Source organism: Pungitius pungitius, chromosome 21 (assembly GCF_949316345.1).
Source record: "Pungitius pungitius chromosome 21, fPunPun2.1, whole genome shotgun sequence".
In the NCBI taxonomy this organism is placed as follows: Eukaryota; Metazoa; Chordata; class Actinopteri; order Perciformes; family Gasterosteidae; genus Pungitius; species Pungitius pungitius.
The window spans coordinates 11,416,816-11,441,521 of NC_084920.1; the positions used below are offsets into that span (position 1 = coordinate 11,416,816).

A 24,706-nucleotide genomic window follows, 5' to 3' on the forward strand; every position below is an offset into this window, starting at 1 on the left:
ATAGTGGTAAAAATGAATTCGTTGCTGGCAGGATTCGAACCTGCGCGGGGGAACCCCAATGGATTTCAAGTCCATCGCCTTAACCTCTCGGCCACAACAACACGGGACTTTCAGCAGAAAATTGACTATTTGGAAAAAATAATAATTGACTAAGCGCTAGAATAGAGAATTAGAGAGAGCACATTTGTGGAACACACTTGAATGGGTAAACATCTAAACTCTACTTACTAAACAACACATGGATTCTCCATTCCCTTGTTGGTTCTTCGTCTCGAAATTTAAACTTTCCCATGAATTGTTTTAATCAACTGAAATGTGAGCATAATATCTAATGGAGATGCTGGGGATTGAACCCAGGACCTCATACATGCGAAGCATGCGGTCTACCACTGAGCTACATCCCCTGTAAAAACTACAGAATTTACTTTTTTTTGGTGATATATATGAATGTATATTTATTTATATATTTATTCACTTACTATAGAAGAACTATGAGGAGAAAAGAATAAATAGAGACCTTCCCAAAGCCAAAACTTACTATGACAGTCTGAAATCGATCTTGTGAGTCGCATTATGCCACATTAAACAGATTCTCGTTGTTCTGAGTTTGCTAGTAGAACAGAACACGTTGACCTAGGCAGAATACCATATCACTCAATGGTGGGACGAGATAGTGGTAAAAATGAATTCGTTGCTGGCAGGATTTGCAAGTAGAACAGAACACGTTGACCTAGGCAGAATACCATATCACTCAATGGTGGGACGAGATAGTGGTAAAAATGAATTCGTTGCTGGCAGGATTTGCAAGTAGAACAGAACACGTTGACCTAGGCAGAATACCATATCACTCAATGGTGGGACGAGATAGTGGTAAAAACGAATTCGTTGCTGGCAGGATTCGAACCTGCGCGGGGGAACCCCAATGGATTTCAAGTCCATCGCCTTAACCTCTCGGCCACAACAACACGGGACTTTTAGCAGAAAATTGACTATTTGGAAAAAATAATAATTGACTAAGCGCTAGAATAGAGAATTAGAAAGAGCACATTTGTGGAACACACTTGAATGGGTAAACATCTAAACTCTACTTACTAAACAACACATGGATTCTCCATTCCCTTGTTGGTTCTTCGTCTCGAAATTTAAACTTTCCCATGAATTGTTTTAATCAACTGAAATGTGAGCATAATATCTAATGGAGATGCTGGGGATTGAACCCAGGACCTCATACATGCGAAGCATGCGCTCTACCACTGAGCTACATCCCCTGTAAAAACTAGAGAATTTACTTTTTTTTGGTGATATATATGTATGTATATTTATTTATATATTTATTTACTTACTATAGAAGAACTATGAGGAGAAAAGAATAAATAGAGACCTTCCCAAAGCCAAAACTTACTATGACAGTCTGAAATCGATCTTGTGAGTCGCATTATACCACATTAAACAGATTCTTGTTGTTTTGAGTTTGCTAGTAGAACAGAACACGTTGACCTAGGCAGAATACCATATCACTCAATGGTGGGACGAGATAGTGGTAAAAATGAATTCGTTGCTGGCAGGATTTGCAAGTAGAACAGAACACGTTGACCTAGGCAGAATACCATATCACTCAATGGTGGGACGAGATAGTGGTAAAAATGAATTCGTTGCTGGCAGGATTTGCAAGTAGAACAGAACACGTTGACCTAGGCAGAATACCATATCACTCAATGGTGGGACGAGATAGTGGTAAAAATGAATTCGTTGCTGGCAGGATTCGAACCTGCGCGGGGGAACCCCAATGGATTTCAAGTCCATCGCCTTAACCTCTCGGCCACAACAACACGGGACTTTCAGCAGAAAATTGACTATTTGGAAAAAATAATAATTGACTAAGCGCTAGAATAGAGAATTAGAAAGAGCACATTTGTGGAACACACTTGAATGGGTAAACATCTAAACTCTACTTACTAAACAACACATGGATTCTCCATTCCCTTGTTGGTTCTTCGTCTCGAAATTTAAACTTTCCCATGAATTGTTTTAATCAACTGAAATGTGAGCATAATGTCTAATGGAGATGCTGGGGATTGAACGCAGGACCTCATACATGCGAAGCATGCGCTCTACCACTGAGCTACATCCCCTGTAAAAACTAGAGAATTTACTTTTTTTTGGTGATATATATGTATGTATATTTATTTATATATTTATTTACTTACTATAGAAGAACTATGAGGAGAAAAGAATAAATAGAGACCTTCCCATAGCATACTATGACAGTCTGAAATCGATCTTGTGAGTCGCATTATACCACATTAAACAGATTCTTGTTGTTTTGAGTTTGCAAGTAGAACAGTAAAATAGTAAAAACTAGAGAATTTACTTTTTTTTGGTGATATATATGTATGTATATTTATTTATATATTTATTTACTTACTATAGAAGAACTATGAGGAGAAAAGAATAAATAGAGACCTTCCCAAAGCCAAAACTTACTATGACAGTCTGAAATCGATCTTGTGAGTCGCATTATGCCACATTAAACAGATTCTCGTTGTTCTGAGTTTGCTAGTAGAACAGAACACGTTGACCTAGGCAGAATACCATATCACTCAATGGTGGGACGAGATAGTGGTAAAAACGAATTCGTTGCTGGCAGGATTTGAACCTGCGCGGGGGAACCCCAATGGATTTCAAGTCCATCGCCTTAACCTCTCGGCCACAACAACACGGGACTTTTAGCAGAAAATTGACTATTTGGAAAAAATAATAATTGACTAAGCGCTAGAATAGAGAATTAGAAAGAGCACATTTGTGGAACACACTTGATTGGGTAAAGATTTAAAGTCTACTTACTAAACAACACATGGATTCTCCATTCCCTTGTTGGTTCTTCGTCTCGAAATTTAAACTTTCCCATGAATTGTTTTAATCAACTGAAATGTGAGCATAATATCTAATGGAGATGCTGGGGATTGAACCCAGGACCTCATACATGCGAAGCATGCGCTCTAACACTGAGCTACATCCCCTGTAAAAACTAGAGAATTTACTTTTTTTTGGTGATATATATGTATGTATATTTATTTATATATTTATTTACTTACTATAGAAGAACTATGAGGAGAAAAGAATAAATAGAGACCTTCCCATAGCATACTATGACAGTCTGAAATCGATCTTGTGAGTCGCATTATACCACATTAAACAGATTCTTGTTGTTTTGAGTTTGCAAGTAGAACAGTAAAATAGTAAAAACTAGAGAATTTACTTTTTTTTGGTGATATATATGTATGTATATTTATTTATATATTTATTTACTTACTATAGAAGAACTATGAGGAGAAAAGAATAAATAGAGACCTTCCCATAGCATACTATGACAGTCTGAAATCGATCTTGTGAGTCGCATTATACCACATTAAACAGATTCTTGTTGTTTTGAGTTTGCAAGTAGAACAGAACACGTTGACCTAAGCAGAAAACCATATCACTCAATGGTGGGACGAGATAGTGGTAAAAATGAATTCGTTGCTGGCAGGATTCGAACCTGCGCAGGGGAACCCCAATGGATTTCAAGTCCATCGCCTTAACCTCTCGGCCACAACAACACGGGACTTTTAGCAGAAAATTGACTATTTGGAAAAAATAATAATTGACTAAGTGCTAGAATAGAGAATTAGAAAGAGCACATTTGTGGAACACACTTGATTGGGTAAAGATTTAAAGTCTACTTACTAAACAACACATGGTTTCTTCATTCCCTTGTTGGTTCTTCGTCTCGAATTTTAAACTTTCCCATGAATTGTTTTAATCAACTGAAATGTGAGCATAATATCTAATGGAGATGCTGGGGATTGAACCCAGGACCTCATACATGCGAAGCATGCGCTCTACCACTGAGCTACATCCCCTGTAAAAACTAGAGAATTTACTTTTTTTTGGTGATATATATGTATGTATATTTATTTATATATTTATTTACTTACTATAGAAGAACTATGAGGAGAAAAGAATAAATAGAGACCTTCCCATAGCATACTATGACAGTCTGAAATCGATCTTGTGAGTCGCATTATACCACATTAAACAGATTCTTGTTGTTTGAGTTTGCAAGTAGAACAGTAAAATAGTAAAAACTAGAGAATTTACTTTTTTTGGTGATATATATGTATGTATATTTATTTATATATTTATTTACTTACTATAGAAGAACTATGAGGAGAAAAGAATAAATAGAGACCTTCCCATAGCATACTATGACAGTCTGAAATCGATCTTGTGAGTCGCATTATACCACATTAAACAGATTCTTTTTGTTTTGAGTTTGCAAGTAGAACAGAACACGTTGACCTAGGCAGAAAACCATATCACTCAATGGTGGGACGAGATAGTGGTAAAAATGAATTCGTTGCTGGCAGGATTCGAACCTGCGCGGGGGAACCCCAATGGATTTCAAGTCCATCGCCTTAACCTCTCGGCCACAACAACACGGGACTTTCAGCAGAAAATTGACTATTTGGAAAAAATAATAATTGACTAAGCGCTAGAATAGAGAATTAGAGAGAGCACATTTGTGGAACACACTTGAATGGGTAAACATCTAAACTCTACTTACTAAACAACACATGGATTCTCCATTCCCTTGTTGGTTCTTCGTCTCGAAATTTAAACTTTCCCATGAATTGTTTTAATCAACTGAAATGTGAGCATAATATCTAATGGAGATGCTGGGGATTGAACCCAGGACCTCATACATGCGAAGCATGCGCTCTACCACTGAGCTACATCCCCTGTAAAAACTACAGAATTTACTTTTTTTTGGTGATATATATGAATGTATATTTATTTATATATTTATTCACTTACTATAGAAGAACTATGAGGAGAAAAGAATAAATAGAGACCTTCCCAAAGCCAAAACTTACTATGACAGTCTGAAATCGATCTTGTGAGTCGCATTATGCCACATTAAACAGATTCTCGTTGTTTTGAGTTTGCTAGTAGAACAGAACACGTTGACCTAGGCAGAATACCATATCACTTAATGGTGGGACGAGATAGTGGTAAAAATGAATTCGTTGCTGGCAGGATTCGAACCTGCGCGGGGGAACCCCAATGGATTTCAAGTCCATCGCCTTAACCTCTCGGCCACAACAACACGGGACTTTTAGCAGAAAATTGACTATTTGGAAAAAATAATAATTGACTAAGCGCTAGAATAGAGAATTAGAAAGAGCACATTTGTGGAACACACTTGAATGGGTAAACATCTAAACTCTACTTACTAAACAACACATGGATTCTCCATTCCCTTGTTGGTTCTTCGTCTCGAAATTTAAACTTTCCCATGAATTGTTTTAATCAACTGAAATGTGAGCATAATATCTAATGGAGATGCTGGGGATTGAACCCAGGACCTCATACATGCGAAGCATGCGCTCTACCACTGAGCTACATCCCCTGTAAAAACTAGAGAATTTACTTTTTTTTGGTGATATATATGTATGTATATTTATTTATATATTTATTTACTTACTATAGAAGAACGATGAGGAGAAAAGAATAAATAGAGACCTTCCCAAAGCCAAAACTTACTATGACAGTCTGAAATCGATCTTGTGAGTCGCATTATACCACATTAAACAGATTCTTGTTGTTTTGAGTTTGCTAGTAGAACAGAACACGTTGACCTAGGCAGAATACCATATCACTCAATGGTGGGACGAGATAGTGGTAAAAATGAATTCGTTGCTGGCAGGATTTGCAAGTAGAACAGAACACGTTGACCTAGGCAGAATACCATATCACTCAATGGTGGGACGAGATAGTGGTAAAAATGAATTCGTTGCTGGCAGGATTCGAACCTGCGCGGGGGAACCCCAATGGATTTCAAGTCCATCGCCTTAACCTCTCGGCCACAACAACACGGGACTTTTAGCAGAAAATTGACTATTTGGAAAAAATAATAATTGACTAAGCGCTAGAATAGAGAATTAGAAAGAGCACATTTGTGGAACACACTTGATTGGGTAAAGATTTAAACTCTACTTACTAAACAACACATGGTTTCTCCTTTCCCTTGTTGGTTCTTCGTCTCAAAATTTAAACTTTCTAATGAATTGTTTTCATCAACTAAAATGTGAGCATAAGATCTAATGGAGATGCTGGGGATTGAACCCAGGACCTCATACATGCGAAGCATGCGCTCTACCACTGAGCTACATCCCCTGTAAAAACTAGAGAATTTACTTTTTTTTGGTGATATATATGTATGTATATTTATTTATATATTTATTTACTTACTATAGAAGAACTATGAGGAGAAAAGAATAAATAGAGACCTTCCCATAGCATACTATGACAGTCTGAAATCGATCTTGTGAGTCGCATTATACCACATTAAACAGATTCTTGTTGTTTGAGTTTGCAAGTAGAACAGTAAAATAGTAAAAACTAGAGAATTTACTTTTTTTTGGTGATATATATGTATGTATATTTATTTATATATTTATTTACTTACTATAGAGAACTATGAGGAGAAAAGAATAAATAGAGACCTTCCCATAGCATACTATGACAGTCTGAAATCGATCTTGTGAGTCGCATTATACCACATTAAACAGATTCTTGTTGTTTTGAGTTTGCAAGTAGAACAGAACACGTTGACCTAGGCAGAAAACCATATCACTCAATGGTGGGACGAGATAGTGGTAAAAATGAATTCGTTGCTGGCAGGATTCGAACCTGCGCGGGGGAACCCCAATGGATTTCAAGTCCATCGCCTTAACCTCTCGGCCACAACAACACGGGACTTTCAGCAGAAAATTGACTATTTGGAAAAAATAATAATTGACTAAGCGCTAGAATAGAGAATTAGAGAGAGCACATTTGTGGAACACACTTGAATGGGTAAACATCTAAACTCTACTTACTAAACAACACATGGATTCTCCATTCCCTTGTTGGTTCTTCGTCTCGAAATTTAAACTTTCCCATGAATTGTTTTAATCAACTGAAATGTGAGCATAATATCTAATGGAGATGCTGGGGATTGAACCCAGGACCTCATACATGCGAAGCATGCGGTCTACCACTGAGCTACATCCCCTGTAAAAACTACAGAATTTACTTTTTTTTGGTGATATATATGAATGTATATTTATTTATATATTTATTCACTTACTATAGAAGAACTATGAGGAGAAAAGAATAAATAGAGACCTTCCCAAAGCCAAAACTTACTATGACAGTCTGAAATCGATCTTGTGAGTCGCATTATGCCACATTAAACAGATTCTCGTTGTTCTGAGTTTGCTAGTAGAACAGAACACGTTGACCTAGGCAGAATACCATATCACTCAATGGTGGGACGAGATAGTGGTAAAAATGAATTCGTTGCTGGCAGGATTTGCAAGTAGAACAGAACACGTTGACCTAGGCAGAATACCATATCACTCAATGGTGGGACGAGATAGTGGTAAAATCGAATTCGTTGCTGGCAGGATTCGAACCTGCGCGGGGGAACCCCAATGGATTTCAAGTCCATCGCCTTAACCTCTCGGCCACAACAACACGGGACTTTTAGCAGAAAATTGACTATTTGGAAAAAATAATAATTGACTAAGCGCTAGAATAGAGAATTAGAAAGAGCACATTTGTGGAACACACTTGATTGGGTAAAGATTTAAAGTCTACTTACTAAACAACACATGGTTTCTCCATTCCCTTGTTGGTTCTTCGTCTCGAATTTTAAACTTTCCCATGAATTGTTTTAATCAACTGAAATGTGAGCATAATATCTAATGGAGATGCTGGGGATTGAACCCAGGACCTCATACATGCGAAGCATGCGCTCTACCACTGAGCTACATCCCCTGTAAAAACTAGAGAATTTACTTTTTTTTGGTGATATATATGTATGTATATTTATTTATATATTTATTTACTTACTATAGAAGAACGATGAGGAGAAAAGAATAAATAGAGACCTTCCCAAAGCCAAAACTTACTATGACAGTCTGAAATCGATCTTGTGAGTCGCATTATACCACATTAAACAGATTCTTGTTGTTTTGAGTTTGCTAGTAGAACAGAACACGTTGACCTAGGCAGAATACCATATCACTCAATGGTGGGACGAGATAGTGGTAAAAATGAATTCGTTGCTGGCAGGATTTGCAAGTAGAACAGAACACGTTGACCTAGGCAGAATACCATATCACTCAATGGTGGGACGAGATAGTGGTAAAAATGAATTCGTTGCTGGCAGGATTCGAACCTGCGCGGGGGAACCCCAATGGATTTCAAGTCCATCGCCTTAACCTCTCGGCCACAACAACACGGGACTTTTAGCAGAAAATTGACTATTTGGAAAAAATAATAATTGACTAAGCGCTAGAATAGAAAATTAGAAAGAGCACATTTGTGGAACACACTTGAATGGGTAAACATCTAAACTCTACTTACTAAACAACACATGGATTCTCCATTCCCTTGTTGGTTCTTCGTCTCGAAATTTAAACTTTCCCATGAATTGTTTTAATCAACTGAAATGTGAGCATAATATCTAATGGAGATGCTGGGGATTGAACCCAGGACCTCATACATGCGAAGCATGCGCTCTACCACTGAGCTACATCCCCTGTAAAAACTAGAGAATTTACTTTTTTTTGGTGATATATATGTATGTATATTTATTTATATGTTTATTTACTTACTATAGAAGAACGATGAGGAGAAAAGAATAAATAGAGACCTTCCCAAAGCCAAAACTTACTATGACAGTCTGAAATCGATCTTGTGAGTCGCATTATACCACATTAAACAGATTCTTGTTGTTTTGAGTTTGCTAGTAGAACAGAACACGTTGACCTAGGCAGAATACCATATCACTCAATGGTGGGACGAGATAGTGGTAAAAATGAATTCGTTGCTGGCAGGATTTGCAAGTAGAACAGAACACGTTGACCTAGGCAGAATACCATATCACTCAATGGTGGGACGAGATAGTGGTAAAAATGAATTCGTTGCTGGCAGGATTCGAACCTGCGCGGGGGAACCCCAATGGATTTCAAGTCCATCGCCTTAACCTCTCGGCCACAACAACACGGGACTTTTAGCAGAAAATTGACTATTTGGAAAAAATAATAATTGACTAAGCGCTAGAATAGAGAATTAGAAAGAGCACATTTGTGGAACACACTTGATTGGGTAAAGATCTAAAGTCTACTTACTAAACAACACATGGTTTCTCCATTCCCTTGTTGGTTCTTCGTCTCGAATTTTAAACTTTCCCATGAATTGTTTTAATCAACTGAAATGTGAGCATAATATCTAATGGAGATGCTGGGGATTGAACCCAGGACCTCATACATGCGAAGCATGCGCTCTACCACTGAGCTACATCCCCTGTAAAAACTAGAGAATTTACTTTTTTTTGGTGATATATATGTATTAGGGCTGTCAAAAATAGCGCGTTAACGGCGTTAATTAGCTGTTTGTTGTTAATTACGTCAATTTTTTTGACGCATTTCACGCATGCGCAGTGTGACAAATTATTCAGGTCCGGAAAGAACCTCTTCTTCTAGGGAATGCACTTCATCCTATACAACACATTACTGCCACCTGCAGGCATATGTCAGGCCGTCAGGTTCAGCAAGTTGTTTGCGCCAGAGACCCGCTCCCCCCCCCCCCCGTTCTCGCGCAGCAGAACAGAGAAGAAGAAAAGCTCCGCCCAGCAGAGCAAAAGCAGCGCTGTTCTGAAACATGCGGAGGAAGAGAAACCAATGCGATCTAAATCCTCCCAGGTATGGGAATATTTCACACTGAAATGGGGGTGGTAGCGGATTTCTTTGCAGCGCCAGTCGTTCTAATCGCCGCGCTCGACTTCAAGGTGTAACCTTTATTATTGTTCGGTCTGAAACGGCGCGCCCAGTGACGGGTGGTGCAGCAATATTGTTGTTCGGGTGGAAATCGGGAGAAAGGTCGGTCCGGGAGATTTTCGGGGGGGGCTTTGAAACATCGGGAGGGTTGACATGTCTGGTCATGTCTGGTCATCGCAGGAGCACAAACTCACAGCAGAGTGGGATAAACTGCAGAGGCTCGAGACCCTTCTAGAGCCATGCAGGGAAATCAGTCTGTAACTTATCAAATAACATTGATTTGATTATTTTCTGGAATGAATTAAAAAATCAAATATCAATAACATATATTTATGTAAAAAATAATAATTATGATAATAATAATGATAATTATGTATCTGTGTCCTGTTATTTATCTTTAGTATGCATTTCAGAAAGAAAAAATGGTTAGGATTCAGGTGTGATTAATCATGATTAATCCACTGAAAATTCTGATTAATTTGATTAAAATTTTTAATCATTTGACACCCCTAATATGTATGTATATTTATTTATATATTTATTTACTTACTATAGAAGAACTATGAGGAGAAAAGAATAAATAGAGACCTTCCCATAGCATACTATGACAGTCTGAAATCGATCTTGTGAGTCGCATTATACCACATTAAACAGATTCTTGTTGTTTTGAGTTTGCAAGTAGAACAGTAAAATAGTAAAAACTAGAGAATTTACTTTTTTTTGGTGATATATATGTATGTATATTTATTTATATATTTATTTACTTACTATAGAAGAACTATGAGGAGAAAAGAATAAATAGAGACCTTCCCATAGCATACTATGACAGTCTGAAATCGATCTTGTGAGTCGCATTATACCACATTAAACAGATTCTTGTTGTTTTGAGTTTGCAAGTAGAACAGAACACGTTGACCTAGGCAGAAAACCATATCACTCAATGGTGGGACGAGATAGTGGTAAAAATGAATTCGTTGCTGGCAGGATTCGAACCTGCGCGGGGGAACCCCAATGGATTTCAAGTCCATCGCCTTAACCTCTCGGCCACAACAACACGGGACTTTCAGCAGAAAATTGACTATTTGGAAAAAATAATAATTGACTAAGCGCTAGAATAGAGAATTAGAAAGAGCACATTTGTGGAACACACTTGAATGGGTAAACATCTAAACTCTACTTACTAAACAACACATGGATTCTCCATTCCCTTGTTGGTTCTTCGTCTCGAAATTTAAACTTTCCCATGAATTGTTTTAATCAACTGAAATGTGAGCATAATATCTAATGGAGATGCTGGGGATTGAACCCAGGACCTCATACATGCGAAGCATGCGCTCTACCACTGAGCTACATCCCCTGTAAAAACTACAGAATTTACTTTTTTTTGGTGATATATATGAATGTATATTTATTTATATATTTATTCACTTACTATAGAAGAACTATGAGGAGAAAAGAATAAATAGAGACCTTCCCAAAGCCAAAACTTACTATGACAGTCTGAAATCGATCTTGTGAGTCGCATTATGCCACATTAAACAGATTCTCGTTGTTCTGAGTTTGCTAGTAGAACAGAACACGTTGACCTAGGCAGAATACCATATCACTCAATGGTGGGACGAGATAGTGGTAAAAATGAATTCGTTGCTGGCAGGATTCGAACCTGCGCGGGGGAACCCCAATGGATTTCAAGTCCATCGCCTTAACCTCTCGGCCACAACAACACGGGACTTTCAGCAGAAAATTGACTATTTGGAAAAAATAATAATTGACTAAGCGCTAGAATAGAGAATTAGAAAGAGCACATTTGTGGAACACACTTGATTGGGTAAAGATCTAAAGTCTACTTACTAAACAACACATGGTTTCTCCATTCCCTTGTTGGTTCTTCGTCTCAAAATTTAAACTTTCTAATGAATTGTTTTCATCAACTGAAATGTGAGCATAATATCTAATGGAGATGCTGGGGATTGAACCCAGGACCTCATACATGCGAAGCATGCGCTCTACCACTGAGCTACATCCCCTGTAAAAACTACAGAATTTACTTTTTTTGGTGATATATACTATGTATGTATATTTATTTATATATTTATTTACTTACTATAGAAGAACTATGAGGAGAAAAGAATAAATAGAGACCTTCCCATAGCCTACTATGACAGTCTGAAATCGATCTTGTGAGTCGCATTATACCACATTAAACAGATCCTTGTTGTTTTGAGTTTGCAAGTAGAACAGAACACGTTGACCTAGGCAGAATACCATATCACTCAATGGTGGGACGAGATAGTGGTAAAAATGAATTCGTTGCTGGCAGGATTTGCAAGTAGAACAGAACACGTTGACCTAGGCAGAATACCATATCACTCAATGGTGGGACGAGATAGTGGTAAAAACGAATTCGTTGCTGGCAGGATTCGAACCTGCGCGGGGGAACCCCAATGGATTTCAAGTCCATTGCCTTAACCTCTCGGCCACAACAACACGGGACTTTTAGCAGAAAATTGACTATTTGGAAAAAATAATAATTGACTAAGCGCTAGAATAGAGAATTAGAAAGAGCACATTTGTGGAACACACTTGATTGGGTAAAGATTTAAAGTCTACTTACTAAACAACACATGGTTTCTCCATTCCCTTGTTGGTTCTTCGTCTCGAATTTTAAACTTTCCCATGAATTGTTTTAATCAACTGAAATGTGAGCATAATATCTAATGGAGATGCTGGGGATTGAACCCAGGACCTCATACATGCGAAGCATGCGCTCTACCACTGAGCTACATCCCCTGTAAAAACTAGAGAATTTACTTTTTTTTGGTGATATATATGTATGTATATTTATTTATATATTTATTTACTTACTATAGAAGAACTATGAGGAGAAAAGAATAAATAGAGACCTTCCCAAAGCCAAAACTTACTATGACAGTCTGAAATCGATCTTGTGAGTCGCATTATACCACATTAAACAGATTCTTGTTGTTTTGAGTTTGCTAGTAGAACAGAACACGTTGACCTAGGCAGAATACCATATCACTCAATGGTGGGACGAGATAGTGGTAAAAATGAATTCGTTGCTGGCAGGATTTGCAAGTAGAACAGAACACGTTGACCTAGGCAGAATACCATATCACTCAATGGTGGGACGAGATAGTGGTAAAAATGAATTCGTTGCTGGCAGGATTCGAACCTGCGCGGGGGAACCCCAATGGATTTCAAGTCCATCGCCTTAACCTCTCGGCCACAACAACACGGGACTTTTAGCAGAAAATTGACTATTTGGAAAAAATAATAATTGACTAAGCGCTAGAATAGAGAATTAGAAAGAGCACATTTGTGGAACACACTTGATTGGGTAAAGATCTAAAGTCTACTTACTAAACAACACATGGTTTCTCCATTCCCTTGTTGGTTCTTCGTCTCGAATTTTAAACTTTCCCATGAATTGTTTTAATCAACTGAAATGTGAGCATAATATCTAATGGAGATGCTGGGGATTGAACCCAGGACCTCATACATGCGAAGCATGCGCTCTACCACTGAGCTACATCCCCTGTAAAAACTAGAGAATTTACTTTTTTTTGGTGATATATATGTATTAGGGCTGTCAAAAATAGCGCGTTAACGGCGTTAATTAGCTGTTTGTTGTTAATTACGTCAATTTTTTTGACGCATTTCACGCATGCGCAGTGTGACAAATTATTCAGGTCCGGAAAGAACCTCTTCTTCTAGGGAATGCACTTCATCCTATACAACACATTACTGCCACCTGCAGGCATATGTCAGGCCGTCAGGTTCAGCAAGTTGTTTGCGCCAGAGACCCGCTCCCCCCCCCCCCCCGTTCTCGCGCAGCAGAACAGAGAAGAAGAAAAGCTCCGCCCAGCAGAGCAAGAGCAGCGCTGTTCTGAAACATGCGGAGGAAGAGAAACCAATGCGATCTAAATCCTCCCAGGTATGGGAATATTTCACACTGAAATGGGGGTGGTAGCGGATTTCTTTGCAGCGCCAGTCGTTCTAATCGCCGCGCTCGACTTCAAGGTGTAACCTTTATTATTGTTCGGTCTGAAACGGCGCGCCCAGTGACGGGTGGTGCAGCAATATTGTTGTTCGGGTGGAAATCGGGAGAAAGGTCGGTCCGGGAGATTTTCGGGGGGGGCTTTGAAACATCGGGAGGGTTGACATGTCTGGTCATGTCTGGTCATCGCAGGAGCACAAACTCACAGCAGAGTGGGATAAACTGCAGAGGCTCGAGACCCTTCTAGAGCCATGCAGGGAAATCAGTCTGTAACTTATCAAATAACATTGATTTGATTATTTTCTGGAATGAATTAAAAAATCAAATATCAATAACATATATTTATGTAAAAAATAATAATTATGATAATAATAATGATAATTATGTATCTGTGTCCTGTTATTTATCTTTAGTATGCATTTCAGAAAGAAAAAATGGTTAGGATTCAGGTGTGATTAATCATGATTAATCCACTGAAAATTCTGATTAATTTGATTAAAATTTTTAATCATTTGACACCCCTAATATGTATGTATATTTATTTATATATTTATTTACTTACTATAGAAGAACTATGAGGAGAAAAGAATAAATAGAGACCTTCCCATAGCATACTATGACAGTCTGAAATCGATCTTGTGAGTCGCATTATACCACATTAAACAGATTCTTGTTGTTTTGAGTTTGCAAGTAGAACAGTAAAATAGTAAAAACTAGAGAATTTACTTTTTTTTGGTGATATATATGTATGTATATTTATTTATATATTTATTTACTTACTATAGAAGAACTATGAGGAGAAAAGAATAAATAGAGACCTTCCCATAGCATACTATGACAGTCTGAAATCGATCTTGTGAGTCGCATTATACCACATTAAACAGATTCTTGTTGTTTTGAGTTTGCAAGTAGAACAGAACACGTTGACCTAGGCAGAATACCATATCACTCAATGGTGGGACGAGATAGTGGTAAAAATGAATTCGTTGCTGGCAGGATTCGAACCCGCGCGGGGGAACCCCAATGGATTTCAAGTCCATCGCCTTAACCTCTCGGCCACAACAACACGGGACTTTCAGCAGAAAATTGACTATTTGGAAAAAATAATAATTGACTAAGCGCTAGAATAGAGAATTAGAAAGAGCACATTTGTGGAACACACTTGATTGGGTAAAGATCTAAAGTCTACTTACTAAACAACACATGGTTTCTCCATTCCCTTGTTGGTTCTTCGTCTCAAAATTTAAACTTTCTAATGAATTGTTTTCATCAACTGAAATGTGAGCATAATATCTAATGGAGATGCTGGGGATTGAACCCAGGACCTCATACATGCGAAGCATGCGCTCTACCACTGAGCTACATCCCCTGTAAAAACTACAGAATTTACTTTTTTTGGTGATATATACTATGTATGTATATTTATTTATATATTTATTTACTTACTATAGAAGAACTATGAGGAGAAAAGAATAAATAGAGACCTTCCCATAGCCTACTATGACAGTCTGAAATCGATCTTGTGAGTCGCATTATACCACATTAAACAGATCCTTGTTGTTTTGAGTTTGCAAGTAGAACAGAACACGTTGACCTAGGCAGAATACCATATCACTCAATGGTGGGACGAGATAGTGGTAAAAATGAATACGTTGCTGGCAGGGTTTGCAAGTAGAACAGAACACGTTGACCTAGGCAGAATACCATATCACTCAATGGTGGGACGAGATAGTGGTAAAAATGAATTCGTTGCTGGCAGGATTCGAACCTGCGCGGGGGAACCCCAATGGATTTCAAGTCCATCGCCTTAACCTCTCGGCCACAACAACACAGGACTTTTAGCAGAAAATTGACTATTTGGAAAAAATAATAATTGACTAAGCGCTAGAATAGAGAATTAGAAAGAGCACATTTGTGGAACACACTTGATTGGGTAAAGATCTAAAGTCTACTTACTAAACAACACATGGTTTCTCCATTCCCTTGTTGGTTCTTCGTCTCGAATTTTAAACTTTCCCATGAATTGTTTTAATCAACTGAAATGTGAGCATAATATCTAATGGAGATGCTGGGGATTGAACCCAGGACCTCATACATGCGAAGCATGCGCTCTACCACTGAGCTACATCCCCTGTAAAAACTAGAGAATTTACTTTTTTTTGGTGATATATATGTATGTATATTTATTTATATATTTATTTACTTACTATAGAAGAACGATGAGGAGAAAAGAATAAATAGAGACCTTCCCAAAGCCAAAACTTACTATGACAGTCTGAAATCGATCTTGTGAGTCGCATTATACCACATTAAACAGATTCTTGTTGTTTTGAGTTTGCTAGTAGAACAGAACACGTTGACCTAGGCAGAATACCATATCACTCAATGGTGGGACGAGATAGTGGTAAAAATGAATTCGTTGCTGGCAGGATTTGCAAGTAGAACAGAACACGTTGACCTAGGCAGAATACCATATCACTCAATGGTGGGACGAGATAGTGGTAAAAATGAATTCGTTGCTGGCAGGATTCGAACCTGCGCGGGGGAACCCCAATGGATTTCAAGTCCATCGCCTTAACCTCTCGGCCACAACAACACGGGACTTTTAGCAGAAAATTGACTATTTGGAAAAAATAATAATTGACTAAGCGCTAGAATAGAGAATTAGAAAGAGCACATTTGTGGAACACACTTGATTGGGTAAACATCTAAACTCTACTTACTAAACAACACATGGTTTCTCCATTCCCTTGTTGGTTCTTCATCTCGAAATTTAAACTTTCCCATGAATTGTTTTAATCAACTGAAATGTGAGCATAATATCTAATGGAGATGCTGGGGATTGAACCCACGACCTCATACATGCGAAGCATGCGCTCTACCACTGAGCTACATCCCCTGTAAAAACTAGAGAATTTACTTTTTTTTGGTGATATATATGTATGTATATTTATTTATATATTTATTTACTTACTATAGAAGAACTATGAGGAGAAAAGAATAAATAGAGACCTTCCCAAAGCCAAAACTTACTATGACAGTCTGAAATCGATCTTGTGAGTCGCATTATACCACATTAAACAGATTCTTGTTGTTTTGAGTTTGCTAGTAGAACAGAACACGTTGACCTAGGCAGAATACCATATCACTCAATGGTGGGACGAGATAGTGGTAAAAATGAATTCGTTGCTGGCAGGATTTGCAAGTAGAACAGAACACGTTGACCTAGGCAGAATACCATATCACTCAATGGTGGGACGAGATAGTGGTAAAAATGAATTCGTTGCTGGCAGGATTCGAACCTGCGCGGGGGAACCCCAATGGATTTCAAGTCCATCGCCTTAACCTCTCGGCCACAACAACACGGGACTTTTAGCAGAAAATTGACTATTTGGAAAAAATAATAATTGACTAAGCGCTAGAATAGAGAATTAGAAAGAGCACATTTGTGGAACACACTTGATTGGGTAAAGATCTAAAGTCTACTTACTAAACAACACATGGTTTCTCCATTCCCTTGTTGGTTCTTCGTCTCGAATTTTAAACTTTCCCATGAATTGTTTTAATCAACTGAAATGTGAGCATAATATCTAATGGAGATGCTGGGGATTGAACCCAGGACCTCATACATGCGAAGCATGCGCTCTACCACTGAGCTACATCCCCTGTAAAAACTAGAGAATTTACTTTTTTTTGGTGATATATATGTATGTATATTTATTTATATATTTATTTACTTACTATAGAAGAACTTTGAGGAGAAAAGAATAAATAGAGACCTTCCCATAGCATACTATGACAGTCTGAAATCGATCTTGTGAGTCGCATTATACCACATTAAACAGATTCTTGTTGTTTTGAGTTTGCAAGTAGAACAGAACACGTTGACCTAGGCAGAATACCATATCACTCAATGGTGGGACGAGATAGTGGTAAAAATGAATTCGTTGCTGGCAGGATTCGAACCTGCGCGGGGGAACCCCAATGGATTTCAAGTCCATCGCCTTAACCTCTCGGCCACAACAACACGGGACTTTTAGCAGAAAATTGACTATTTGGAAAAAATAATAATTGACTAAGCGCTAGAATAGAGAATTAGAAAGAGCACATTTGTGGAACACACTTGATTGGGTAAACATCTAAACTCTACTTACTAAACAACACATGGTTTCTCCTTTCCCTTGTTGGTTCTTCGTCTCAAAATTTAAACTTTCTAATGAATTGTTTTCATCAACTAAAATGTGAGCATAAGATCTAATGGAGATGCTGGGGATTGAACCCAGGACCTCATACATGCGAAGCATGCGCTCTACCACTGAGCTACATCCCCTGTAAAAACTAGAGAATTTACTTTTTTTTGGTGATATATATGTATTAGGGCTGTCAAAAATAGCGCGTTAACGGCGTTAATTAGCTGTTTGTTGTTAATTACGTCAATTTTTTTGACGCATTTCACGCATGCGCAGTGTGACAAATTATTCAGGTCCGGAAAGAACCTCTTCTTCTAGGGAATGCACTTCATCCTATACAACACATTACTGCCACCTGCAGGCATATGTCAGGCCGTCAGGTTCAGCAAGTTGTTTGCGCCAGAGACCCGCTCCCCCCCCCCCCCCGTTCTCGCGCAGCAGAACAGAGAAGAAGAAAAGCTCCGCCCAGCAGAGCAAGAGCAGCGCTGTTCTGAAACATGCGGAGGAAGAGAAACCAATGCGATCTAAATCCTCCCAGGTATGGGAATATTTCACACTGAAATGGGGGTGGTAGCGGATTTCTTTGCAGCGCCAGTCGTTCTAATCGCCGCGCTCGACTTCAAGGTGTAACCTTTATTATTGTTCGGTCTGAAACGGCGCGCCCAGTGACGGGTGGTGCAGCAATATTGTTGTTCGGGTGGAAATCGGGAGAAAGGTCGGTCCGGGAGATTTTCGGGGGGGGCTTTGAAACATCGGGAGGGTTGACATGTCTGGTCATGTCTGGTCATCGCAGGAGCACAAACTCACAGCAGAGTGGGATAAACTGCAGAGGCTCGAGACCCTTCTAGAGCCATGCAGGGAAATCAGTCTGTAACTTATCAAATAACATTGATTTGATTATTTTCTGGAATGAATTAAAAAATCAAATATCAATAACATATATTTATGTAAAAAATAATAATTATGATAATAATAATGATAATTATGTATCTGTGTCCTGTTATTTATCTTTAGTATGCATTTCAGAAAGAAAAAATGGTTAGGATTCAGGTGTGATTAATCATGATTAATCCACTGAAAATTCTGAATAATTTGATTAAAATTTTTAATCATTTGACACCCCTAATATGTATGTATATTTATTTATATATTTATTTACTTACTATAGAAGAACTATGAGGAGAAAAGAATAAATAGAGACCTTCCCATAGCATACTATGACAGTCTGAAATCGATCTTGTGAGTCGCATTATACCACATTAAACAGATTCTTGTTGTTTTGAGTTTGCAAGTAGAACAGAACACGTTGACCTAGGCAGAATACCATATCACTCAATGGTGGGACGAGATAGTGGTAAAAATGAATTCGTTGCTGGCAGGATTCGAACCTGCGCGGGGGAACCCCAATGGATTTCAAGTCCATCGCCTTAACCTCTCGGCCACAACAACACGGGACTTTCAGCAGAAAATTGACTATTTGGAAAAAATAATAATTGACTAAGCGCTAGAATAGAGAATTAGAAAGAGCACATTTGTGGAACACACTTGATTGGGTAAAGATCTAAAGTCTACTTACTAAACAACACATGGTTTCTCCATTCCCTTGTTGGTTCTTCGTCTCAAAATTTAAACTTTCTAATGAATTGTTTTCATCAACTGAAATGTGAGCATAATATCTAATGGAGATGCTGGGGATTGAACCCAGGACCTCATACATGCGAAGCATGCGCTCTACCACTGAGCTACATCCCCTGTAAAAACTACAGAATTTACTTTTTTTGGTGATATATACTATGTATGTATATTTATTTATATATTTATTCACTTACTATAGAAGAACTATGAGGAGAAAAGAATAAATAGAGACCTTCCCATAGCCTACTATGACAGTCTGAAATCGATCTTGTGAGTCGCATTATACCACATTAAACAGATCCTTGTTGTTTTGAGTTTGCAAGTAGAACAGAACACGTTGACCTTGGCAGAATACCATATCACTCAATGGTGGGACGAGATAGTGGTAAAAATGAATTCGTTGCTGGCAGGATTCGAACCTGCGCGGGGGAACCCCAATGGATTTCAAGTCCATCGCCTTAACCTCTCGGCCACAACAACACAGGACTTTTAGCAGAAAATTGACTATTTGGAAAAAATAATAATTGACTAAGCGCTAGAATAGAGAATTAGAAAGAGCACATTTGTGGAACACACTTGATTGGGTAAAGATCTAAAGTCTACTTACTAAACAACACATGGTTTCTCCATTCCCTTGTTGGTTCTTTGTCTCGAATTTTAAACTTTCCCATGAATTGTTTTAATCAACTGAAATGTGAGCATAATATCTAATGGAGATGCTGGGGATTAAACCCAGGACCTCATACATGCGAAGCATGCGCTCTACCACTGAGCTACATCCCCTGTAAAAACTAGAGAATTTACTTTTTTTTGGTGATATATATGTATGTATATTTATTTATATATTTATTTACTTACTATAGAAGAACGATGAGGAGAAAAGAATAAATAGAGACCTTCCCAAAGCCAAAACTTACTATGACAGTCTGAAATCGATCTTGTGAGTCGCATTATACCACATTAAACAGATTCTTGTTGTTTTGAGTTTGCAAGTAGAACAGAACACGTTGACCTAGGCAGAATACCATATCACTCAATGGTGGGACGAGATAGTGGTAAAAATGAATTCGTTGCTGGCAGGATTCGAACCTGCGCGGGGGAACCCCAATGGATTTCAAGTCCATCGCCTTAACCTCTCGGCCACAACAACACCGGACTTTTAGCAGAAAATTGACTATTTGGAAAAAATAATAATTGACTAAGCGCTAGAATAGAGAATTAGAAAGAGCACATTTGTGGAACACACTTGATTGGGTAAAGATCTAAAGTCTACTTACTAAACAACACATGGTTTCTCCATTCCCTTGTTGGTTCTTCGTCTCGAATTTTAAACTTTCCCATGAATTGTTTTAATCAACTGAAATGTGAGCATAATATCTAATGGAGATGCTGGGGATTGAACCCAGGACCTCATACATGCGAAGCATGCGCTCTACCACTGAGCTACATCCCCTGTAAAAACTAGAGAATTTACTTTTTTTTGGTGATATATATGTATGTATATTTATTTATATATTTATTTACTTACTATAGAAGAACTTTGAGGAGAAAAGAATAAATAGAGACCTTCCCATAGCATACTATGACAGTCTGAAATCGATCTTGTGAGTCGCATTATACCACATTAAACAGATTCTTGTTGTTTTGAGTTTGCAAGTAGAACAGAACACGTTGACCTAGGCAGAATACCATATCACTCAATGGTGGGACGAGATAGTGGTAAAAATGAATTCGTTGCTGGCAGGATTCGAACCTGCGCGGGGGAACCCCAATGGATTTCAAGTCCATCGCCTTAACCTCTCGGCCACAACAACACGGGACTTTTAGCAGAAAATTGACTATTTGGAAAAAATAATAATTGACTAAGCGCTAGAATAGAGAATTAGAAAGAGCACATTTGTGGAACACACTTGATTGGGTAAACATCTAAACTCTACTTACTAAACAACACATGGTTTCTCCTTTCCCTTGTTGGTTCTTCGTCTCAAAATTTAAACTTTCTAATGAATTGTTTTCATCAACTAAAATGTGAGCATAAGATCTAATGGAGATGCTGGGGATTGAACCCAGGACCTCATACATGCGAAGCATGCGCTCTACCACTGAGCTACATCCCCTGTAAAAACTAGAGAATTTACTTTTTTTTGGTGATATATATGTATTAGGGCTGTCAAAAATAGCGCGTTAACGGCGTTAATTAGCTGTTTGTTGTTAATTACGTCAATTTTTTTGACGCATTTCACGCATGCGCAGTGTGACAAATTATTCAGGTCCGGAAAGAACCTCTTCTTCTAGGGAATGCACTTCATCCTATACAACACATTACTGCCACCTGCAGGCATATGTCAGGCCGTCAGGTTCAGCAAGTTGTTTGCGCCAGAGACCCGCTCCCCCCCCCCCCCCCCCCCCGTTCTCGCGCAGCAGAACAGAGAAGAAGAAAAGCTCCGCCCAGCAGAGCAAGAGCAGCGCTGTTCTGAAACATGCGGAGGAAGAGAAACCAATGCGATCTAAATCCTCCCAGGTATGGGAATATTTCACACTGAAATGGGGGTGGTAGCGGATTTCTTTGCAGCGCCAGTCGTTCTAATCGCCGCGCTCGACTTCAAGGTGTAACCTTTATTATTGTTCGGTCTGAAACGGCGCGCCCAGTGACGGGTGGTGCAGCAATATTGTTGTTCGGGTGGAAATCGGGAGAAAGGTCGGTCCGGGAGATTTTCGGGGGGGGCTTTGAAACATCGGGAGGGTTGACATGTCTGGTCATGTCTGGTCATCGCAGGAGCACAAACTCACAGCAGAGTGGGATAAACTGCAGAGGCTCGAGACCCTTCTAGAGCCATGCAGGGAAATCAGTCTGTAACTTATCAAATAACATTGATTTGATTATTTTCTGGAATGAATTAAAAAATCAAATATCAATAACATATATTTATGTAAAAAATAATAATTATGATAATAATAATGATAATTATGTATCTGTGTCCTGTTATTTATCTTTAGTATGCATTTCAGAAAGAAAAAATGGTTAGGATTCAGGTGTGATTAATCATGATTAATCCACTGAAAATTCTGATTAATTTGATTAAAATTTTTAATCATTTGACACCCCTAATATGTATGTATATTTATTTATATATTTATTTACTTACTATAGAAGAACTATGAGGAGAAAAGAATAAATAGAGACCTTCCCATAGCATACTATGACAGTCTGAAATCGATCTTGTGAGTCGCATTATACCACATTAAACAGATTCTTGTTGTTTTGAGTTTGCAAGTAGAACAGAACACGTTGACCTAGGCAGAATACCATATCACTCAATGGTGGGACGAGATAGTGGTAAAATGAATTTGTTGCTGGCAGGATTCGAACCTGCGCGGGGGAACCCCAATGGATTTCAAGTCCATCGCCTTAACCTCTCGGCCACAACAACACGGGACTTTCAGCAGAAAATTGACTATTTGGAAAAAATAATAATTGACTAAGCGCTAGAATAGAGAATTAGAAAGAGCACATTTGTGGAACACACTTGATTGGGTAAAGATCTAAAGTCTACTTACTAAACAACACATGGTTTCTCCATTCCCTTGTTGGTTCTTCGTCTCAAAATTTAAACTTTCTAATGAATTGTTTTCATCAACTGAAATGTGAGCATAATATCTAATGGAGATGCTGGGGATTGAACCCAGGACCACATACATGCGAAGCATGCGCTCTACCACTGAGCTACATCCCCTGTAAAAACTACAGAATTTACTTTTTTTGGTGATATATATGTATGTATATTTATTTATATATTTATTTACTTACTATAGAAGAACTATGAGGAGAAAAGAATAAATAGAGACCTTCCCATAGCCTACTATGACAGTCTGAAATCGATCTTGTGAGTCGCATTATACCACATTAAACAGATCCTTGTTGTTTTGAGTTTGCAGGTAGAACAGAACACGTTGACCTAGGCAGAATACCATATCACTCAATGGTGGGACGAGATAGTGGTAAAAATGAATACGTTGCTGGCAGGGTTTGCAAGTAGAACAGAACACGTTGACCTAGGCAGAATACCATATCACTCAATGGTGGGACGAGATAGTGGTAAAAATGAATTCGTTGCTGGCAGGATTCGAACCTGCGCGGGGGAACCCCAATGGATTTCAAGTCCATCGCCTTAACCTCTCGGCCACAACAACACGGGACTTTCAGCAGAAAATTGACTATTTGGAAAAAATAATAATTGACTAAGCGCTAGAATAGAGAATTTGAAAGAGCACATTTGTGGAACACACTTGATTGGGTAAAGATCTAAAGTCTACTTACTAAACAACACATGGTTTCTCCATTCCCTTGTTGGTTCTTCGTCTCGAATTTTAAACTTTCCCATGAATTGTTTTAATCAACTGAAATGTGAGCATAATATCTAATGGAGATGCTGGGGATTGAACCCAGGACCTCATACATGCGAAGCATGCGCTCTACCACTGAGCTACATCCCCTGTAAAAACTAGAGAATTTACTTTTTTTTGGTGATATATATGTATTAGGGCTGTCAAAAATAGCGCGTTAACGGCGTTAATTAGCTGTTTGTTGTTAATTACGTCAATTTTTTTGACGCATTTCACGCATGCGCAGTGTGACAAATTATTCAGGTCCGGAAAGAACCTCTTCTTCTAGGGAATGCACTTCATCCTATACAACACATTACTGCCACCTGCAGGCATATGTCAGGCCGTCAGGTTCAGCAAGTTGTTTGCGCCAGAGACCCGCTCCCCCCCCCCCCCCCCCCCCCCGTTCTCGCGCAGCAGAACAGAGAAGAAGAAAAGCTCCGCCCAGCAGAGCAAGAGCAGCGCTGTTCTGAAACATGCGGAGGAAGAGAAACCAATGCGATCTAAATCCTCCCAGGTATGGGAATATTTCACACTGAAATGGGGGTGGTAGCGGATTTCTTTGCAGCGCCAGTCGTTCTAATCGCCGCGCTCGACTTCAAGGTGTA

At 38.6% G+C, this 24,706-nt stretch overlaps 54 non-coding genes across 54 annotated transcripts; all 54 read right to left on the reverse strand.

The window, feature by feature from the left end:
• Window positions 1-19: 19 nt before the first annotated feature.
• Window positions 20-101, reverse strand: trnas-uga (transfer RNA serine (anticodon UGA)). The gene has a single exon. It is a non-coding gene; the product is annotated as a tRNA-Ser (tRNA).
• A 231-nt stretch (window positions 102-332) lies between these two features.
• trnaa-cgc (transfer RNA alanine (anticodon CGC)) lies at window positions 333-404 on the reverse strand. Its single transcript has one exon. It is a non-coding gene; the product is annotated as a tRNA-Ala (tRNA).
• A 479-nt stretch (window positions 405-883) lies between these two features.
• On the reverse strand, window positions 884-965 carry trnas-uga (transfer RNA serine (anticodon UGA)). The gene has a single exon. It is a non-coding gene; the product is annotated as a tRNA-Ser (tRNA).
• Window positions 966-1,196: 231 nt separating this feature from the next.
• On the reverse strand, window positions 1,197-1,268 carry trnaa-cgc (transfer RNA alanine (anticodon CGC)). The gene has a single exon. It is a non-coding gene; the product is annotated as a tRNA-Ala (tRNA).
• Window positions 1,269-1,747: 479 nt separating this feature from the next.
• Window positions 1,748-1,829, reverse strand: trnas-uga (transfer RNA serine (anticodon UGA)). The gene has a single exon. It is a non-coding gene; the product is annotated as a tRNA-Ser (tRNA).
• A 231-nt stretch (window positions 1,830-2,060) lies between these two features.
• Window positions 2,061-2,132, reverse strand: trnaa-cgc (transfer RNA alanine (anticodon CGC)). Its single transcript has one exon. It is a non-coding gene; the product is annotated as a tRNA-Ala (tRNA).
• A 503-nt stretch (window positions 2,133-2,635) lies between these two features.
• Window positions 2,636-2,717, reverse strand: trnas-uga (transfer RNA serine (anticodon UGA)). The gene has a single exon. It is a non-coding gene; the product is annotated as a tRNA-Ser (tRNA).
• A 231-nt stretch (window positions 2,718-2,948) lies between these two features.
• trnaa-cgc (transfer RNA alanine (anticodon CGC)) lies at window positions 2,949-3,020 on the reverse strand. The gene has a single exon. It is a non-coding gene; the product is annotated as a tRNA-Ala (tRNA).
• Window positions 3,021-3,517: 497 nt separating this feature from the next.
• On the reverse strand, window positions 3,518-3,599 carry trnas-uga (transfer RNA serine (anticodon UGA)). The gene has a single exon. It is a non-coding gene; the product is annotated as a tRNA-Ser (tRNA).
• Window positions 3,600-3,830: 231 nt separating this feature from the next.
• Window positions 3,831-3,902, reverse strand: trnaa-cgc (transfer RNA alanine (anticodon CGC)). Its single transcript has one exon. It is a non-coding gene; the product is annotated as a tRNA-Ala (tRNA).
• A 495-nt stretch (window positions 3,903-4,397) lies between these two features.
• trnas-uga (transfer RNA serine (anticodon UGA)) lies at window positions 4,398-4,479 on the reverse strand. The gene has a single exon. It is a non-coding gene; the product is annotated as a tRNA-Ser (tRNA).
• A 231-nt stretch (window positions 4,480-4,710) lies between these two features.
• trnaa-cgc (transfer RNA alanine (anticodon CGC)) lies at window positions 4,711-4,782 on the reverse strand. Its single transcript has one exon. It is a non-coding gene; the product is annotated as a tRNA-Ala (tRNA).
• Window positions 4,783-5,067: 285 nt separating this feature from the next.
• trnas-uga (transfer RNA serine (anticodon UGA)) lies at window positions 5,068-5,149 on the reverse strand. The gene has a single exon. It is a non-coding gene; the product is annotated as a tRNA-Ser (tRNA).
• A 231-nt stretch (window positions 5,150-5,380) lies between these two features.
• Window positions 5,381-5,452, reverse strand: trnaa-cgc (transfer RNA alanine (anticodon CGC)). The gene has a single exon. It is a non-coding gene; the product is annotated as a tRNA-Ala (tRNA).
• Window positions 5,453-5,834: 382 nt separating this feature from the next.
• trnas-uga (transfer RNA serine (anticodon UGA)) lies at window positions 5,835-5,916 on the reverse strand. The gene has a single exon. It is a non-coding gene; the product is annotated as a tRNA-Ser (tRNA).
• A 231-nt stretch (window positions 5,917-6,147) lies between these two features.
• On the reverse strand, window positions 6,148-6,219 carry trnaa-cgc (transfer RNA alanine (anticodon CGC)). The gene has a single exon. It is a non-coding gene; the product is annotated as a tRNA-Ala (tRNA).
• Window positions 6,220-6,714: 495 nt separating this feature from the next.
• trnas-uga (transfer RNA serine (anticodon UGA)) lies at window positions 6,715-6,796 on the reverse strand. Its single transcript has one exon. It is a non-coding gene; the product is annotated as a tRNA-Ser (tRNA).
• A 231-nt stretch (window positions 6,797-7,027) lies between these two features.
• On the reverse strand, window positions 7,028-7,099 carry trnaa-cgc (transfer RNA alanine (anticodon CGC)). Its single transcript has one exon. It is a non-coding gene; the product is annotated as a tRNA-Ala (tRNA).
• Window positions 7,100-7,481: 382 nt separating this feature from the next.
• Window positions 7,482-7,563, reverse strand: trnas-uga (transfer RNA serine (anticodon UGA)). Its single transcript has one exon. It is a non-coding gene; the product is annotated as a tRNA-Ser (tRNA).
• A 231-nt stretch (window positions 7,564-7,794) lies between these two features.
• On the reverse strand, window positions 7,795-7,866 carry trnaa-cgc (transfer RNA alanine (anticodon CGC)). Its single transcript has one exon. It is a non-coding gene; the product is annotated as a tRNA-Ala (tRNA).
• Window positions 7,867-8,248: 382 nt separating this feature from the next.
• trnas-uga (transfer RNA serine (anticodon UGA)) lies at window positions 8,249-8,330 on the reverse strand. The gene has a single exon. It is a non-coding gene; the product is annotated as a tRNA-Ser (tRNA).
• Window positions 8,331-8,561: 231 nt separating this feature from the next.
• On the reverse strand, window positions 8,562-8,633 carry trnaa-cgc (transfer RNA alanine (anticodon CGC)). The gene has a single exon. It is a non-coding gene; the product is annotated as a tRNA-Ala (tRNA).
• Window positions 8,634-9,015: 382 nt separating this feature from the next.
• On the reverse strand, window positions 9,016-9,097 carry trnas-uga (transfer RNA serine (anticodon UGA)). The gene has a single exon. It is a non-coding gene; the product is annotated as a tRNA-Ser (tRNA).
• Window positions 9,098-9,328: 231 nt separating this feature from the next.
• On the reverse strand, window positions 9,329-9,400 carry trnaa-cgc (transfer RNA alanine (anticodon CGC)). Its single transcript has one exon. It is a non-coding gene; the product is annotated as a tRNA-Ala (tRNA).
• A 1,444-nt stretch (window positions 9,401-10,844) lies between these two features.
• trnas-uga (transfer RNA serine (anticodon UGA)) lies at window positions 10,845-10,926 on the reverse strand. Its single transcript has one exon. It is a non-coding gene; the product is annotated as a tRNA-Ser (tRNA).
• A 231-nt stretch (window positions 10,927-11,157) lies between these two features.
• trnaa-cgc (transfer RNA alanine (anticodon CGC)) lies at window positions 11,158-11,229 on the reverse strand. The gene has a single exon. It is a non-coding gene; the product is annotated as a tRNA-Ala (tRNA).
• Window positions 11,230-11,514: 285 nt separating this feature from the next.
• Window positions 11,515-11,596, reverse strand: trnas-uga (transfer RNA serine (anticodon UGA)). Its single transcript has one exon. It is a non-coding gene; the product is annotated as a tRNA-Ser (tRNA).
• Window positions 11,597-11,827: 231 nt separating this feature from the next.
• trnaa-cgc (transfer RNA alanine (anticodon CGC)) lies at window positions 11,828-11,899 on the reverse strand. Its single transcript has one exon. It is a non-coding gene; the product is annotated as a tRNA-Ala (tRNA).
• Window positions 11,900-12,277: 378 nt separating this feature from the next.
• trnas-uga (transfer RNA serine (anticodon UGA)) lies at window positions 12,278-12,359 on the reverse strand. Its single transcript has one exon. It is a non-coding gene; the product is annotated as a tRNA-Ser (tRNA).
• Window positions 12,360-12,590: 231 nt separating this feature from the next.
• trnaa-cgc (transfer RNA alanine (anticodon CGC)) lies at window positions 12,591-12,662 on the reverse strand. The gene has a single exon. It is a non-coding gene; the product is annotated as a tRNA-Ala (tRNA).
• Window positions 12,663-13,044: 382 nt separating this feature from the next.
• On the reverse strand, window positions 13,045-13,126 carry trnas-uga (transfer RNA serine (anticodon UGA)). Its single transcript has one exon. It is a non-coding gene; the product is annotated as a tRNA-Ser (tRNA).
• Window positions 13,127-13,357: 231 nt separating this feature from the next.
• trnaa-cgc (transfer RNA alanine (anticodon CGC)) lies at window positions 13,358-13,429 on the reverse strand. The gene has a single exon. It is a non-coding gene; the product is annotated as a tRNA-Ala (tRNA).
• Window positions 13,430-14,874: 1,445 nt separating this feature from the next.
• On the reverse strand, window positions 14,875-14,956 carry trnas-uga (transfer RNA serine (anticodon UGA)). The gene has a single exon. It is a non-coding gene; the product is annotated as a tRNA-Ser (tRNA).
• Window positions 14,957-15,187: 231 nt separating this feature from the next.
• trnaa-cgc (transfer RNA alanine (anticodon CGC)) lies at window positions 15,188-15,259 on the reverse strand. The gene has a single exon. It is a non-coding gene; the product is annotated as a tRNA-Ala (tRNA).
• A 378-nt stretch (window positions 15,260-15,637) lies between these two features.
• On the reverse strand, window positions 15,638-15,719 carry trnas-uga (transfer RNA serine (anticodon UGA)). Its single transcript has one exon. It is a non-coding gene; the product is annotated as a tRNA-Ser (tRNA).
• Window positions 15,720-15,950: 231 nt separating this feature from the next.
• trnaa-cgc (transfer RNA alanine (anticodon CGC)) lies at window positions 15,951-16,022 on the reverse strand. Its single transcript has one exon. It is a non-coding gene; the product is annotated as a tRNA-Ala (tRNA).
• A 382-nt stretch (window positions 16,023-16,404) lies between these two features.
• trnas-uga (transfer RNA serine (anticodon UGA)) lies at window positions 16,405-16,486 on the reverse strand. The gene has a single exon. It is a non-coding gene; the product is annotated as a tRNA-Ser (tRNA).
• Window positions 16,487-16,717: 231 nt separating this feature from the next.
• Window positions 16,718-16,789, reverse strand: trnaa-cgc (transfer RNA alanine (anticodon CGC)). Its single transcript has one exon. It is a non-coding gene; the product is annotated as a tRNA-Ala (tRNA).
• A 382-nt stretch (window positions 16,790-17,171) lies between these two features.
• On the reverse strand, window positions 17,172-17,253 carry trnas-uga (transfer RNA serine (anticodon UGA)). The gene has a single exon. It is a non-coding gene; the product is annotated as a tRNA-Ser (tRNA).
• A 231-nt stretch (window positions 17,254-17,484) lies between these two features.
• On the reverse strand, window positions 17,485-17,556 carry trnaa-cgc (transfer RNA alanine (anticodon CGC)). The gene has a single exon. It is a non-coding gene; the product is annotated as a tRNA-Ala (tRNA).
• A 279-nt stretch (window positions 17,557-17,835) lies between these two features.
• trnas-uga (transfer RNA serine (anticodon UGA)) lies at window positions 17,836-17,917 on the reverse strand. Its single transcript has one exon. It is a non-coding gene; the product is annotated as a tRNA-Ser (tRNA).
• Window positions 17,918-18,148: 231 nt separating this feature from the next.
• On the reverse strand, window positions 18,149-18,220 carry trnaa-cgc (transfer RNA alanine (anticodon CGC)). The gene has a single exon. It is a non-coding gene; the product is annotated as a tRNA-Ala (tRNA).
• Window positions 18,221-19,447: 1,227 nt separating this feature from the next.
• Window positions 19,448-19,529, reverse strand: trnas-uga (transfer RNA serine (anticodon UGA)). The gene has a single exon. It is a non-coding gene; the product is annotated as a tRNA-Ser (tRNA).
• Window positions 19,530-19,760: 231 nt separating this feature from the next.
• Window positions 19,761-19,832, reverse strand: trnaa-cgc (transfer RNA alanine (anticodon CGC)). The gene has a single exon. It is a non-coding gene; the product is annotated as a tRNA-Ala (tRNA).
• Window positions 19,833-20,113: 281 nt separating this feature from the next.
• On the reverse strand, window positions 20,114-20,195 carry trnas-uga (transfer RNA serine (anticodon UGA)). Its single transcript has one exon. It is a non-coding gene; the product is annotated as a tRNA-Ser (tRNA).
• A 231-nt stretch (window positions 20,196-20,426) lies between these two features.
• Window positions 20,427-20,498, reverse strand: trnaa-cgc (transfer RNA alanine (anticodon CGC)). The gene has a single exon. It is a non-coding gene; the product is annotated as a tRNA-Ala (tRNA).
• Window positions 20,499-20,783: 285 nt separating this feature from the next.
• On the reverse strand, window positions 20,784-20,865 carry trnas-uga (transfer RNA serine (anticodon UGA)). Its single transcript has one exon. It is a non-coding gene; the product is annotated as a tRNA-Ser (tRNA).
• Window positions 20,866-21,096: 231 nt separating this feature from the next.
• trnaa-cgc (transfer RNA alanine (anticodon CGC)) lies at window positions 21,097-21,168 on the reverse strand. Its single transcript has one exon. It is a non-coding gene; the product is annotated as a tRNA-Ala (tRNA).
• Window positions 21,169-21,447: 279 nt separating this feature from the next.
• trnas-uga (transfer RNA serine (anticodon UGA)) lies at window positions 21,448-21,529 on the reverse strand. Its single transcript has one exon. It is a non-coding gene; the product is annotated as a tRNA-Ser (tRNA).
• A 231-nt stretch (window positions 21,530-21,760) lies between these two features.
• On the reverse strand, window positions 21,761-21,832 carry trnaa-cgc (transfer RNA alanine (anticodon CGC)). The gene has a single exon. It is a non-coding gene; the product is annotated as a tRNA-Ala (tRNA).
• Window positions 21,833-23,064: 1,232 nt separating this feature from the next.
• Window positions 23,065-23,146, reverse strand: trnas-uga (transfer RNA serine (anticodon UGA)). The gene has a single exon. It is a non-coding gene; the product is annotated as a tRNA-Ser (tRNA).
• A 231-nt stretch (window positions 23,147-23,377) lies between these two features.
• Window positions 23,378-23,449, reverse strand: trnaa-cgc (transfer RNA alanine (anticodon CGC)). Its single transcript has one exon. It is a non-coding gene; the product is annotated as a tRNA-Ala (tRNA).
• Window positions 23,450-23,824: 375 nt separating this feature from the next.
• Window positions 23,825-23,906, reverse strand: trnas-uga (transfer RNA serine (anticodon UGA)). Its single transcript has one exon. It is a non-coding gene; the product is annotated as a tRNA-Ser (tRNA).
• A 231-nt stretch (window positions 23,907-24,137) lies between these two features.
• trnaa-cgc (transfer RNA alanine (anticodon CGC)) lies at window positions 24,138-24,209 on the reverse strand. The gene has a single exon. It is a non-coding gene; the product is annotated as a tRNA-Ala (tRNA).
• Between the last annotated feature and the right edge of the window lie 497 nt (window positions 24,210-24,706).